This window comes from Hemitrygon akajei, unplaced genomic scaffold (assembly GCF_048418815.1).
Source record: "Hemitrygon akajei unplaced genomic scaffold, sHemAka1.3 Scf000039, whole genome shotgun sequence".
NCBI classification, from domain to species: domain Eukaryota; kingdom Metazoa; phylum Chordata; class Chondrichthyes; order Myliobatiformes; family Dasyatidae; genus Hemitrygon; species Hemitrygon akajei.
This window is the reverse complement of record NW_027331925.1, coordinates 3,243,420-3,259,746: the sequence shown is the minus strand read 5'-3', so window position 1 is coordinate 3,259,746 and position 16,327 is coordinate 3,243,420.

Genomic DNA, 16,327 nt, shown 5'->3' with positions numbered 1-16,327 from the left:
GGTTCAGGGCATATTTTTGTGCAGTTCTGCATTGGTACGTTCCAGTGAGACAGGGAGGTTATGGAGGTGTACAGGTTCAGGGCATATTTATGTGGAGTTCCGCAGTGGAACATTCCAGTGAGACACGGAGGATATTGAGGTGTACAGTTTCAGGGCATATTTGTGTGGAGTTCTGCATTGGTACGTTCCAGTGAGACAGGGTGGTTATGGAGGCGTACAGGTTCATGGCATATTTGTGTGTAGTACTTCATTGATACGTTCCAGTGAGACAGGTAGGTTTTGGAGCGTGCAGGTTCAGGGCATTTTTGTGTGGAGTTCTGCATTGGAACATTCCAGTGAAACACGGAGGATATGGAGGGGTGCAGGTTCAGGGCATATTTGTGTGGAGTTCTGCATTGGTACGTTCCAGTGAGACCCTGAGGTTATGGACGGGTACAGGTTCAGGGCATATTTATGTGGAGTTCCGCAGTGGAACATTCCAGTGAGACACGGAGGATATTGAGGGGTACAGTTTCAGGGCATATTTGTGTGGAGTTCTGCATTGGTACGTTACAGTGAGACAGGTAGGTTTTGGAGCGTACATGTTCAGGGCATATTTTTGTGGAGTTCTGCAATGGTACGTTCCAGTGAGACAGGGAGGTTATGGAGGGGTACAGGTTCAGGGCATATTTGTATGTAGTTATGCATTGGTACATTCTACTGAGACAGGGAGGATATGGAGGGTACATATTCAGGGCATATTTTTGTGGAGTTCTGTATTGGTACGTTCCAGTGAGACAGGGAGGTTATGGAGGGGTACAGTTTCCGGGCATATTTGTGTGGAGTTCTGCATTGGTACGTTCCAGTGAGACAGGTTGGTTATGGAGGGTTTACAGGTTCAGGGCATATTTGTGTGGAGTTCTGCATTGGTACATTCCAGTGAGACACGGAGGATATGGAGGGATACAGGTTCAGGGCATATTTGTGCGGAATTCTTCATTGGTACATTCCAGTGTGACAGGAAGATTTTGGAGCGTACAGGTTCAGAGCATATTTGTATGGAGTTCTGCATTGGTACATTCTACTGAGACAGGGAGGTTATGGAGGGTACATATTCAGGGCATATTTTTGTGGAGTTCTGTATTGGTACGTTCCAGTGAGACAGGGACGTTATGAAGGGGTACAGTTTCAGGGCATATTTGTGTGGAGTTCTGCATTGGTACGTTCCAGTGAGACAGGGAGGTTATGGAGAGGTACAGGTTCAGGGCATATTTGTGTGGAGTTCTGCATTGGTACATTCCAGTGAAACACGGAGGATATGGAGGGATACAGGTTCATGGCATATTTGTGTGTAGTACTTCATTGGTACGTTCCAGTGAGACAGGTCGGTTTTGGAGCGTACAGGTTCAGGGCATATTTTTGTGCAGTTCTGCATTGGTACGTTCCAGTGAGACAGGGAGGTTATGGAGGGGTACAGGTTCAGGGAATATGTGTGTGGAGTTCTGCATTGGTACGTTGCAGTGAGACAGGGAGGTTATGTAGGTTTACATGTTCCGTGCATATTTGTGTGTTTTTCTGCATTGGTACGTTCCAGTGAGAAAGGGAGGTTATGGAGGGGTACAGTTTCAGGGCATATTTATGTGGATTTATGCATTGGTACGTTCCCGTGAGACAGGGAGGTTATGGAGGGGTACAGGTTCAGGGGATATTTGTGTGGAGTTCTGCATTGGTACGTTCCAGTGAGACACTGAGGTTATGGAGGTGTACAGGTTCAGGGCATATTTATGTGGAGTTCCGCAGTGGAACATTCCAGTGAGACACGGAGGATATTGAGGGGTTCAGTTTCAGGGCATATTTGTGTGGAGTTCTGCATTGGTACGTTCCAGTGAGACAGGGTGGTTATGGAGGCGTACAGGTTCATGGCATATTTGTGTGTAGTACTTCATTGATACGTTCCAGTGAGACAGGTAGGTTTTGGAGCGTACAGGTTCAGGGCATATTTTTGTGGAGTTCTGCATTGGTACGTTCCATGTGAGACAGGGAGTTTATGGAGGGTTTACAGGTTCAGGGCATATTTGTGTGGAGTTCTGCATTGGAACATTCCAGTGAGACACGGAGGATATGGAGGGATACAGGTTCAGGGCATATTTTTGTGGAGTTCTGCATTGGTACGTTCCAGTGAGACAGGGAGGTTATGTAGGTGTACATGTTCCGTGCATATTTGTGTGGAGTTCTGCATTGGTACATTCCAGTGAGACATGGAGGTTATGCAGGGGTACAGGTTTAGGGCATATTTATGTGGAGTTCTGCATTGGAACATTCCAGTGAGACACGGAGGATATGGAATGGTACAGGTTCAGGGCATATTTGTGTGGAATTCTGCATTAGAACATTCCAGTGAGACACGGAGGATATGGAGGGGTGCAGGTTCAGGGCATATTTGTGTGGAATTCTGCATTGGTACGTTCCAGTGAGACAGGGATGTTATGGAGGGGTACAGTTTCAGGGCATATTTGTGTGGAGTTCTGCATTGGTACATTCCAGTGAGACACGGAGGATATGGAGGGATACAGGTTCATGGCATATTTGTGTGTAGTACTTCATTGATACGTTACAGTGAGACAGGTAGGTTTTGGAGCGTACATGTTCAGGGCATATTTTTGTGGAGTTCTGCATTGGTACGTTCCAGTGAGACAGGGAGGTTATGGAGTGGTACAAGTTCAGGGCATATTTATGTGGATTTCTGCATTGGTACGTTCCCGTGAGACAGGGTGGTTATGGAGGGGTACAGGTTCAGGGCATATTTTTGTGGAGTTCTGCAATGGTACGTTCCAGTGAGACAGGGAGTTAATGGAGGGGTACAGTTTCAGGGCATTTTTGTGTGGAGTTCTGCATTGGTACATTCCATTGAGACAGGGAGGTTATGGAGGGGTACAGGTTCAGGGCATATTTCTGTGGAGTTCTGCATTGGAACATTCCAGTGAGACACGGAGGATATGGAGGGGTGCAGGTTCAGGGCATATTTGTGTGGAGTTCTGCATTGGTACGTTCCAGTGAGACAGGTAGGTTTTGGAGCGTACAGGTTCAGGGCATATTTATGTGGAGTTCCGCAGTGGAACATTCCAGTGAGACACGGAGGATATTGAGGTGTACAGTTTCAGGGCATATTTGTGTGGAGTTCTGCATTGGTACGTTCCAGTGAGACAGGGTGGTTATGGAGGCGTACAGGTTCATGGCATATTTGTGTGTAGTACTTCATTGATACGTTCCAGTGAGACAGGTAGGTTTTGGAGCGTGCAGGTTCAGGGCATTTTTGTGTGGAGTTCTGCATTGGAACATTCCAGTGAAACACGGAGGATATGGAGGGGTGCAGGTTCAGGGCATATTTGTGTGGAGTTCTGCATTGGTACGTTCCAGTGAGACACTGAGGTTATGGAGGGGTACAGGTTCAGGGCATATTTATGTGGAGTTCCGCAGTGGAACATTCCAGTGAGACACGGAGGATATTGAGGGGTACAGTTTCAGGGCATATTTGTGTGGAGTTCTGCATTGGTACGTTCCAGTGAGACAGGATGGTTATGGAGGCGTACAGGTTCAGGGCATATTTGTGTGGAGTTCTGCATTGGTACATTCCAGTGAGACACGGAGGATATGGAGGGATACAGGTTCATGACATACTTGTGCGGAGTTCTTCATTGGTACGTTCCAGTATGACAGGTAGGTTTTGGAGCGTACAGGTTCAGGGCATATTTGTATGGAGTTATGCATTGGTACATTCTACTGAGACAGGGAGGATATGGAGGGTACATATTCAGGGCATATTTTTGTGGAGTTCTGTATTGGTACGTTCCAGTGAGAAGGGGAGGTTATGGAAGGGTACAGTTTCCGGGCATATTTGTGTGGAGTTCTGCATTGGTACGTTCCAGTGAGACAGGGTGGTTATGGAGGGTTTACAGGTTCAGGGCATATTTGTGTGGAGTTCTGCATTGGTACATTCCAGTGAGACACGGAGGATATGGAGGGATACAGGTTCAGGGCATATTTGTGCGGAATTCTTCATTGGTACATTCCAGTGTGAAACGAAGATTTTGGAGCGTACAGGTTCAGAGCATATTTGTATGGAGTTCTGCATTGGTACATTCTACTGAGACAGGGAGGTTATGGAGGGTACATATTCAGGGCATATTTTTGTGGAGTTCTGTATTGGTACGTTCCAGTGAGACAGGGACGTTATGAAGGGGTACAGTTTCAGGGCATATTTGTGTGGAGTTCTGCATTGGTACGTTCCAGTGAGACAGGGAGGTTATGGAGAGGTACAGGTTCAGGGCATATTTGTGTGGAGTTCTGCATGGGTACATTCCAGTGAAACACGGAGGATATGGAGGGATACAGGTTCATGGCATATTTGTGTGTAGTACTTCATTGGTACGTTCCAGTGAGACAGGTCGGTTTTGGAGCGTACAGGTTCAGGGCATATTTTTGTGCAGTTCTGCATTGGTACGTTCCAGTGAGACAGGGAGGTTATGGAGGGGTACAGGTTCAGGGAATATGTGTGTGGAGTTCTGCATTGGTACGTTGCAGTGAGACAGGGAGGTTATGTAGGTTTACATGTTCCGTGCATATTTGTGTGTTTTTCTGCATTGGTACGTTCCAGTGAGAAAGGGAGGTTATGGAGGGGTACAGTTTCAGGGCATATTTATGTGGATTTATGCATTGGTACGTTCCCGTGAGACAGGGAGGTTATGGAGGGGTACAGGTTCAGGGGATATTTGTGTGGAGTTCTGCATTGGTACGTTCCAGTGAGACACTGAGGTTATGGAGGTGTACAGGTTCAGGGCATATTTATGTGGAGTTCCGCAGTGGAACATTCCAGTGAGACACGGAGGATATTGAGGGGTTCAGTTTCAGGGCATATTTGTGTGGAGTTCTGCATTGGTACGTTCCAGTGAGACAGGGTGGTTATGGAGGCGTACAGGTTCCTGGCATATTTGTGTGTAGTACTTCATTGATACGTTCCAGTGAGACAGGTAGGTTTTGGAGCGTACAGGTTCAGGGCATATTTTTGTGGAGTTCTGCATTGGTACGTTCCATGTGAGACAGGGAGGTTATGGAGGGTTTACAGGTTCAGGGCATATTTGTGTGGAGTTCTGCATTGGTACATTCCAGTGAGACACGGAGGATATGGAGGGATACAGGTTCAGGGCATATTTTTGTGGAGTTCTGCATTGGTACGTTCCAGTGAGACAGGGAGGTTATGTAGGTGTACATGTTCCGTGCATATTTGTGTGGAGTTCTGCATTGGTACATTCCAGTGAGACATGGAGGTTATGCAGGGGTACAGGTTTAGGGCATATTTATGTGGAGTTCTGCATTGGAACATTCCAGTGAGACACGGAGGATATGGAATGGTACAGGTTCAGGGAATATTTGTGTGGAGTTCTGCATTGGTACGTTCCAGTGAGACAGGGTGTTTATGGAGGCGTACAGGTTCAGGGCATATTTGTGTGGAGTTCTGCTTTGGAACATTCCAGTGAGACACGGAGGATATGGAGGGGTGCAGGTTCAGGGCATATTTGTGTGGAATTCTGCATTGGTACGTTCCAGTGAGACAGGGATGTTATGGAGGGGTACAGTTTCAGGGCATATTTGTGTGGAGTTCTGCATTGGTACATTCCAGTGAGACACGGAGGATATGGAGGGATACAGGTTCATGGCATATTTGTGTGTAGTACTTCATTGATACGTTACAGTGAGACAGGTAGGTTTTGGAGCGTACATGTTCAGGGCATATTTTTGTGGAGTTCTGCATTGGTACGTTCCAGTGAGACAGGGAGGTTATGGAGGGGTACAGGTTCAGGGCATATTTGTGTGGAGTTCTGCATTGGTACGTTCCAGTGAGACAGGGAGCTTATGTAGGTGTACAAGTTCCGTGCATATTTGTGTGTTTTTCTGCATTGGTACGTTCCAGTGAGAAAGGGAGGTTATGGAGGGGTACAGTTTCAGGGCATATTTATGTGGATTTCTGCATTGGTACCTTCCCGTGAGACAGGGTGGTTATGGAGGGGTACAGGTTCAGGGCATCTTTCTGTGGAGTTCTGCATTGGAACATTCCAGTGAGACACATAGGATATGGAGGGGTGCAGGTTCAGGGCATATTTGTGTGGAGTTCTGCATTGGTACGTTCCAGTGAGACAGGTAGGTTTTGGAGCGTACAGGTTCAGGGCATATTTTTGTGGAGTTCTGCATTGGTACGTTTCAGTGAGACAGGGAGTTTATGGAGGGGTACAGTTTCAGGGCATATTTGTGTGGAGTTCTGCATTGGTACGTTCCAGTGAGACAGGGAGGTTATGGAGGGGTACAAGTTCAGGGCATATTTATGTGGATTTCTGCATTGGTACGTTCCCGTGAGACAGGGTGGTTATGGAGGGGTACAGGTTCAGGGCATATTTTTGTGGAGTTCTGCAATGGTACGTTCCAGTGAGACAGGGAGTTTATGGAGGGGTACAGTTTCAGGGCATTTTTGTATGGAGTTCTGCATTGGTACATTCCATTGAGACAGGGAGGTTATGGAGGGGTACAGGTTCAGGGCATATTTCTGTGGAGTTCTGCATTGGAACATTCCAGTGAGACACGGAGGATATGGAGGTGTGCAGGTTCATGGCATATTTGTGTGTAGTACTTCATTGATACGTTACAGTGAGACAGGTAGGTTTTGGAGCGTACATGTTCAGGGCATATTTTTGTGGAGTTCTGCATTGGTACGTTCCAGTGAGACAGGGAGGTTATGGAGGGGTACAGGTTCAGGGCATATTTGTCTGGAGTTCTGCATTGGTACGTTCCAGTGAGACAGGGAGGTTATGTAGGTGTACAAGTTCCGTGCATATTTGTGTGTTTTTCTGCATTGGTACGTTCCAGTGAGACAGGGAGGATATGGAGGGTACATATTCAGGGCATATTTTTGTGGAGTTCTGTATTGGTACGTTCCAGTGAGAAGGGGAGGTTATGGAGGGGTACAGTTTCCGGGCATATTTGTGTGGAGTTCTGCATTGGTACGTTCCAGTGAGACAGGGTGGTTATGGAGGGTTTACAGGTTCAGGGCATTTTTGTGTGGAGTTCTGCATTGGTACGTTCCAGTGAGACACGGAGGATATGGAGGGATACAGGTTCAGGGCATATTTGTGCGGAATTCTTCATTGGTACATTCCAGTGTGACAGGAAGATTTTGGAGCGTACAGGTTCAGAGCATATTTGTATGGAGTTCTGCATTGGTACATTCTACTGAGACAGGGAGGTTATGGAGGGTACATATTCAGGGCAGATTTTTGTGGAGTTCTGTATTGGTACGTTCCAGTAAGACAGGGACGTTATGAAGGGGTACAGTTTCAGGGCATATTTGCGTGGAGTTCTGCATTGGTACGTTCCAGTGAGACAGGGAGGTTATGGAGAGGTACAGGTTCAGGGCATATTTGTGTGGAGTTCTGCATGGGTACATTCCAGTGAAACACGGAGGATATGGAGGGATACAGGTTCATGGCATATTTGTGTGTAGTACTTCATTGGTACGTTCCAGTGAGACAGGTCGGTTTTGGAGCGTACAGGTTCAGGGCATATTTTTGTGCAGTTCTGCATTGGTACGTTCCAGTGAGACAGGGAGGTTATGGAGGGGTACAGGTTCAGGGAATATGTGTGTGGAGTTCTGCATTGGTACGTTGCAGTGAGACAGGGAGGTTATGTAGGTTTACATGTTCCGTGCATATTTGTGTGTTTTTCTGCATTGGTACGTTCCAGTGAGAAAGGGAGGTTATGGAGGGGTACAGTTTCAGGGCATATTTATGTGGATTTATGCATTGGTACGTTCCCGTGAGACAGGGAGGTTATGGAGGGGTACAGGTTCAGGGGATATTTGTGTGGAGTTCTGCATTGGTACGTTCCATGTGAGACAGGGAGGTTATGGAGGGTTTACAGGTTCAGGGCATATTTGTGTGGAGTTCTGCATTGGTACATTCCAGTGAGACACGGAGGATATGGAGGGATACAGGTTCAGGGCATATTTTTGTGCAGTTCTGCATTGGTACGTTCCAGTGAGACAGGGAGGTTATGTAGGTGTACATGTTCCGTGCATATTTGTGTGGATTTCTGCATTGGTACATTCCAGTGAGACATGGAGGTTATGCAGGGGTACAGGTTTAGGGCATATTTATGTGGAGTTCTGCATTGGAACATTCCAGTGAGACACGGAGGATATGGAATGGTACAGGTTCAGGGCATATTTGTGTGGAGTTCTGCATTGGTACGTTCCAGTGAGACAGGGTGTTTATGGAGGCGTACAGGTTCAGGGCATATGTGTGTGGAGTTCTGCTTTGGAACATTCCAGTGAGACACGGAGGATATGGAGGGGTGCAGGTTCAGGGCATATTTGTGTGGAATTCTGCATTGGTACGTTCCAGTGAGACAGGGATGTTATGGAGGGGTACAGTTTCAGGGCATATTTGTGTGGAGTTCTGCATTGGTACATTCCAGTGAGACACGGAGGATATGGAGGGATACAGGTTCATGGCATATTTGTGTGTAGTACTTCATTGATACGTTACAGTGAGACAGGTAGGTTTTGGAGCGTACATGTTCAGGGCATATTTTTGTGGAGTTCTGCTTTGGTACGTTCCAGTGAGACAGGGAGGTTATGGAGGGGTACAGGTTCAGGGCATATTTGTGTGGAGTTCTGCATTGGTACGTTCCAGTGAGACAGGGAGGTTATGTAGGTGTACAAGTTCCGTGCATATTTGTGTGTTTTTCTGCATTGGTACGTTCCAGTGAGAAAGGGAGGTTATGGAGGGGTACAGTTTCAGGGCATATTTATGTGGATTTCTGCATTGGTACCTTCCCGTGAGACAGGGTGGTTCTGGAGGGGTACAGGTTCAGGGCATCTTTCTGTGGAGTTCTGCATTGGAACATTCCAGTGAGACACATAGGATATGGAGGGGTGCAGGTTCAGGGCATATTTGTGTGGAGTTCTGCATTGGTACGTTCCAGTGAGACAGGTAGGTTTTGGAGCGTACAGGTTCAGGGCATATTTTTGTGGAGTTCTGCATTGGTACGTTTCAGTGAGACAGGGAGTTTATGGAGGGGTACAGTTTCAGGGCATATTTCTGTGGAGTTCTGCATTGGTACGTTCCAGTGAGACAGGGAGGTTATGGAGGGGTACAAGTTCAGGGCATATTTATGTGGATTTCTGCATTGGTACGTTCCCTTGAGACAGGGTGGTTATGGAGGGGTACAGGTTCAGGGCATATTTTTGTGGAGTTCTGCAATGGTACGTTCCAGTGAGACAGGGATATTATGGAGGGGTACAGTTTCAGGGCATTTTTGTGTGGAGTTCTGCATTGGTAGATTCCATTGAGACAGGGAGGTTATGGAGGGGTACAGGTTCAGGGCATATTTCTGTGGAGTTCTGCATTGGAACATTCCAGTGAGACAGGGAGGATATGGAGGGGTGCAGGTTCATGGCATATTTGTGTGTAGTACTTCATTGATACGTTACAGTGAGACAGGTAGGTTTTGGAGCGTACATGTTCAGGGCATATTTTTGTGGAGTTCTGCAATGGTACGTTCCAGTGAGACAGGGAGGTTATGGAGGGGTACAGGTTCAGGGCATATTTGTCTGGAGTTCTGCATTGGTACGTTCCAGTGAGACAGGGAGGTTATGTAGGTGTACAAGTTCCGTGCATATTTGTGTGTTTTTCTGCATTGGTACGTTCCATTGAGAAAGGGAGGTTATGGAGGGGTACAGTTTCAGGGCATATTTATGTGGATTTCTGCATTGGTACGTTCCCGTGAGACAGGGTGGTTATGGAGGGGTACAGGTTCAGGGCATCTTTCTGTGGAGTTCTGCATTGGAACATTCCAGTGAGACACATAGGATATGGAGGGGTGCAGGTTCAGGGCATATTTGTGTGGAGTTCTGCATTGGTACGTTCCAGTGAGACAGGTAGGTTTTGGAGCGTACAGGTTCAGGGCATATTTTTGTGGAGTTCTGCATTGGTACGTTTCAGTGAGACAGGGAGTTTATGGAGGGGTACAGTTTCAGGGCATTTTTGTGTGGAGTTCTGCATTGGTACGTTCCAGTGAGACAGGGAGGTTATGGAGGGGTACAAGTTCAGGACATATTTATGTGGATTTCTGCATTGGTACGTTCCCGTGAGACAGGGTGGTTATGGAGGGGTACAGGTTCAGGGCATATTTTTGTGGAGTTCTGCAATGGTACGTTCCAGTGAGACAGGGAGGTTATGGAGAGGTACAGGTTCAGTGCATATTTGTGTGGAGTTCTGCATTGGTACATTCCAGTGAAACACGGAGGATATGGAGGGATACAGGTTCATGGCATATTTGTGTGTAGTACTTCATTGGTACGTTCCAGTGAGACAGGTCGGTTTTGGAGCGTACAGGTTCAGGGCATATTTTTGTGCAGTTCTGCATTGGTACGTTCCAGTGAGACAGGGAGGTTATGGAGGTGTACAGGTTCAGGGCATATTTATGTGGAGTTCCGCAGTGGAACATTCCAGTGAGACACGGAGGATATTGAGGTGTACAGTTTCAGGGCATATTTGTGTGGAGTTCTGCATTGGTACGTTCCAGTGAGACAGGGTGGTTATGGAGGCGTACAGGTTCATTGCATATTTGTGTGTAGTACTTCATTGATACGTTCCAGTGAGACAGGTAGGTTTTGGAGCGTGCAGGTTCAGGGCATTTTTGTGTGGAGTTCTGCATTGGAACATTCCAGTGAAACACGGAGGATATGGAGGGGTGCAGGTTCAGGGCATATTTGTGTGGAGTTCTGCATTGGTACGTTCCAGTGAGACCCTGAGGTTATGGACGGGTACAGGTTCAGGGCATATTTATGTGGAGTTCCGCAGTGGAACATTCCAGTGAGACACGGAGGATATTGAGGGGTACAGTTTCAGGGCATATTTGTGTGGAGTTCTGCATTGGTACGTTCCAGTGAGACAGGGTGGTTATGGAGGCGTACAGGTTCAGGGCATATTTGTGTGGAGTTCTGCATTGGTACATTCCAGTGAGACACGGAGGATATGGAGGGATACAGGTTCATGACATACTTGTGCGGAGTTCTTCATTGGTACGTTCCAGTATGACAGGTAGGTTTTGGAGCGTACAGGTTCAGGGCATATTTGTATGGAGTTATGCATTGGTACATTCTACTGAGACAGGGAGGATATGGAGGGTACATATTCAGGGCATATTTTTGTGGAGTTCTGTATTGGTACGTTCCAGTGAGACAGGGAGGTTATGGAGGGGTACAGTTTCCGGGCATATTTGTGTGGAGTTCTGCATTGGTACGTTCCAGTGAGACAGGTTGGTTATGGAGGGTTTACAGGTTCAGGGCATATTTGTGTGGAGTTCTGCATTGGTACATTCCAGTGAGACACGGAGGATATGGAGGGATACAGGTTCAGGGCATATTTGTGCGGAATTCTTCATTGGTACATTCCAGTGTGACAGGAAGATTTTGGAGCGTACAGGTTCAGAGCATATTTGTATGGAGTTCTGCATTGGTACATTCTACTGAGACAGGGAGGTTATGGAGGGTACATATTCAGGGCATATTTTTGTGGAGTTCTGTATTGGTACGTTCCAGTGAGACAGGGACGTTATGAAGGGGTACAGTTTCAGGGCATATTTGTGTGGAGTTCTGCATTGGTACGTTCCAGTGAGACAGGGAGGTTATGGAGAGGTACAGGTTCAGGGCATATTTGTGTGGAGTTCTGCATTGGTACATTCCAGTGAAACACGGAGGATATGGAGGGATACAGGTTCATGGCATATTTGTGTGTAGTACTTCATTGGTACGTTCCAGTGAGACAGGTCGGTTTTGGAGCGTACAGGTTCAGGGCATATTTTTGTGCAGTTCTGCATTGGTACGTTCCAGTGAGACAGGGAGGTTATGGAGGGGTACAGGTTCAGGGAATATGTGTGTGGAGTTCTGCATTGGTACGTTGCAGTGAGACAAGGAGGTTATGTAGGTTTACATGTTCCGTGCATATTTGTGTGTTTTTCTGCATTGGTACGTTCCAGTGAGAAAGGGAGGTTATGGAGGGGTACAGTTTCAGGGCATATTTATGTGGATTTATGCATTGGTACGTTCCCGTGAGACAGGGAGGTTATGGAGGGGTACAGGTTCAGGGGATATTTGTGTGGAGTTCTGCATTGGTACGTTCCAGTGAGACACTGAGGTTATGGAGGTGTACAGGTTCAGGGCATATTTATGTGGAGTTCCGCAGTGGAACATTCCAGTGAGACACGGAGGATATTGAGGGGTTCAGTTTCAGGGCATATTTGTGTGGAGTTCTGCATTGGTACGTTCCAGTGAGACAGGGTGGTTATGGAGGCGTACAGGTTCATGGCATATTTGTGTGTAGTACTTCATTGATACGTTCCAGTGAGACAGGTAGGTTTTGGAGCGTACAGGTTCAGGGCATATTTTTGTGGAGTTCTGCATTGGTACGTTCCATGTGAGACAGGGAGGTTATGGAGGGTTTACAGGTTCAGGGCATATTTGTGTGGAGTTCTGCATTGGAACATTCCAGTGAGACACGGAGGATATGGAGGGATACAGGTTCAGGGCATATTTTTGTGGAGTTCTGCATTGGTACGTTCCAGTGAGACAGGGAGGTTATGTAGTTGTACATGTTCCGTGCATATTTGTGTGGAGTTCTGCATTGGTACGTTCCAGTGAGACAGGGAGGTTATGTAGGTGTACATGTTCCGTGCATATTTGTGTGTTTTTCTGCATTGGTACGTTCCAGTGAGAAAGGGAGGTTATGGAGGGGTACAGTTTCAGGGCATATTTATGTGGATTTCTGCATTGGTACGTTACAGTGAGACAGGTAGGTTTTGGAGCGTACATGTTCAGGGCATATTTTTGTGGAGTTCTGCATTGGTACGTTCCAGTGAGACAGGGAGGTTATGGAGGGGTACAGGTTCAGGGCATATTTGTGTGGAGTTCTGCATTGGTACGTTCCAGTGAGTCAGGGAGGTTATGTAGGTGTACAAGTTCCGTGCATATTTGTGTGTTTTTCTGCATTGGTACGTTCCAGTGAGAAAGGGAGGTTATGGAGGGGTACAGTTTCAGGGCATATTTATGTGGATTTCTGCATTGGTACGTTCCCGTGAGACAGGGTGGTTATGGAGGGGTACAGGTTCAGGGCATCTTTCTGTGGAGTTCTGCATTGGAACATTCCAGTGAGACACGGAGGATATGGAGGGGTGCAGGTTCAGGGCATATTTGTGTGGAGTTCTGCATTGGTACGTTCCAGTGAGACAGGTAGGTTTTGGAGCGTACAGGTTCGGGGCATATTTTTGTGGAGTTCTGCATTGGTACGTTTCAGTGAGACAGGGAGTTTATGGAGGGGTACAGTTTCAGGGCATATTTGTGTGGAGTTCTGCATTGGTACATTCCAGTGAGACAGGGAGGTTATGGAGGGGTACAAGTTCAGGGCATATTTATGTGGATTTCTGCATTGGTACGTTCCCGTGAGACAGGGTGGTTATGGAGGGGTACAGGTTCAGGGCATATTTTTGTGGAGTTCTGCAATGGTACGTTCCAGTGAGACAGGGAGTTTATGGAGGGGTACAGTTTAAGGGCATTTTTGTGTGGAGTTCTGCATTGGTACGTTCCAGTGAGACAGGTAGGTTTTGGAGCGTACTGGTTCAGGGCATATTTTTGTGGAGTTCTGCATTGGTACGTTCCAGTGAGACAGGGAGTTTATGGAGGGGTACAGGTTCAGGGCATATTTTGTGCAGTTTTGCAATGGTACGTTCCAGTGAGACAGGGACTTTATGGAGGGGTACAGTTTCAGGGCATATTTGTGTGGAGTTCTGCATTGGTACGTTCCACTGAGACAGGGAGGTTATGTAGGTGTACATGTTCAGGGCATATTTGTGTATTTTTCTGCATTGGTACGTTCCAGTGAGAAAGGGAGGTTATGGAGGGGTACAGTTTCAGGGCATATTTATGTGGAGTTCTGCATTGGTACGTTCCAGTGAGACACTGAGGTTATGGAGGAGTACAGGTTCAGGACATATTTATGTGGAGTTACGCAGTGGAACATTCCAGTGAGACACGGAGGATATTGAGGGATACAGTTTCAGGGCATATTTGTGTGGAGTTCTGCATTGGTACGTTCCAGTGAGACAGGTAGGTTTTGGAGCGTACAGGTTCAGGGCATATTTGTGTGGAGTTCTGCATTGGTACGTTCCAGTGAGACAGGGAGGTTATGTAGGTGTACATGTTCCGTGCATATTTGTGTGTTTTTCTGCATTGGTAGGTTCCAGTGAGAAAGGGAGGTTATGGAGGGGTACAGTTTCAGGGCATATTTATGTGGATTTCTGCATTGGTACGTTACAGTGAGACAGGTAGGTTTTGGAGCGTACATGTTCAGGGCATATTTTTGTGGAGTTCTGCATTGGAACATTCCAGTGAGACACATAGGATATGGAGGGGTGCAGGTTCAGGACATATTTGTGTGGAGTTCTGCATTGGTACGTTCCAGTGAGACAGGTAGGTTTTGGAGCGTACAGGTTCAGGGCATATTTTTGTGGAGTTCTGCATTGGTACGTTTCAGTGAGACAGGGAGTTTATGGAGGGGTACAGTTTCAGGGCATATTTGTGTGGAGTTCTGCATTGGTACGTTCCAGTGAGACAGGGAGGTTATGGAGGGGTACAAGTTCAGGGCATATTTATGTGGATTTCTGCATTGGTACGTTCCCGTGAGACAGGGTGGTTATGGAGGGGTACAAGTTCAGGGCATATTTTTGTGGAGTTCTGCAATGGTACGTTCCAGTGAGACAGGGAGTTTATGGAGGGGTACAGTTTCAGGGCATTTTTGTGTGGAGTTCTGCATTGGTACATTCCATTGAGACAGGGAGGTTATGGAGGGGTACAGGTTCAGGGCATATTTCTGTGGAGTTCTGCATTGGAACATTCCAGTGAGACACGGAGGATATGGAGGGGTGCAGGTTCAGGGCATATTTGTGTGGAGTTCTGCATTGGTACGTTCCAGTGAGACAGGTAGGTTTTGGAGCGTACAGGTTCAGGGCATATTTTTGTGGAGTTCTGCATTGGTACGTTCCCGTGAGACAGGGAGGTTATGGAGGGGTACAGGTTCAGGGCATATTTTTGTGGAGTTCTGCATTGGAACATTCCAGTGAGACACGGAGGATATGGAGGGGTGCAGGTTCAGGGCATATTTGTGTGGAGTTCTGCATTGGTACGTTCCAGTGAGACAGGTAGGTTTTGGAGCGTACAGGTTCAGGGCATATTTTTGTGGAGTTCTGCATTGGTACGTTCCTGTGAGACAGGGAGGTTATGGAGGGGTACAGGTTCAGGGCATATTTTTGTGGAGTTCTGCATTGGTACGTTCATGTGAGACAGGGAGTTTATGGAGGGGTACAGGTTCAGGGCATATTTTGTGCAGTTTTGCAATGGTTCGTTCCAGTGAGACAGGGAGTTTATGGAGGGGTACAGTTTCAGGGCATATTTGTGTGGAGTTCTGCATTGGTACGTTCCACTGAGACAGGGAGGTTATGTAGGTGTACATGTTCAGGGCATATTTGTGTATTTTTCTGCATTGGTACGTTCCAGTGAGAAAGGGAGGTTATGGAGGGGTACAGTTTCAGGGCATATTTATGTGGAGTTCTGCATTGGTACGTTCCAGTGAGACACTGAGGTTATGGAGGAGTACAGGTTCAGGACATATTTATGTGGAGTTACGCAGTGGAACATTCCAGTGAGACACGGAGGATATTGAGGGATACAGTTTCAGGGCATATTTGTGTGGAGTTCTGCATTGGTACGTTCAAGTGAGACAGGTAGGTTTTGGAGCGTACAGGTTCAGGGCATATTTGTGTGGAGTTCTGCATTGGTACGTTCCAGGGAGACAGGGAGGTTATGTAGGTGTACATGTTCCGTGCATATTTGTGTGTTTTTCTGCATTGGTACGTTCCAGTGAGAAAGGGAGGTTATGGAGGGGTACAGTTTCAGGGCATATTTATGTGGATTTCTGCATTGGTACGTTACAGTGAGACAGGTAGGTTTTGGAGCGTACATGTTCAGGGCATATTTTTGTGGAGTTCTGCATTGGTACGTTCCAGTGAGACAGGGAGGTTATGGAGGGGTACAGGTTCAGGGCATATTTGTGTGGAGTTCTGCATTCGTACGTTCCAGTGAGACAGGGAGGTTATGTAGGTGTACAAGTTCCGTGCATATTTGTGTGTTTTTCTGCATTGGTACGTTCCAGTGAGAAAGGGAGGTTATGGAGGGGTACAGTTTCAGGGC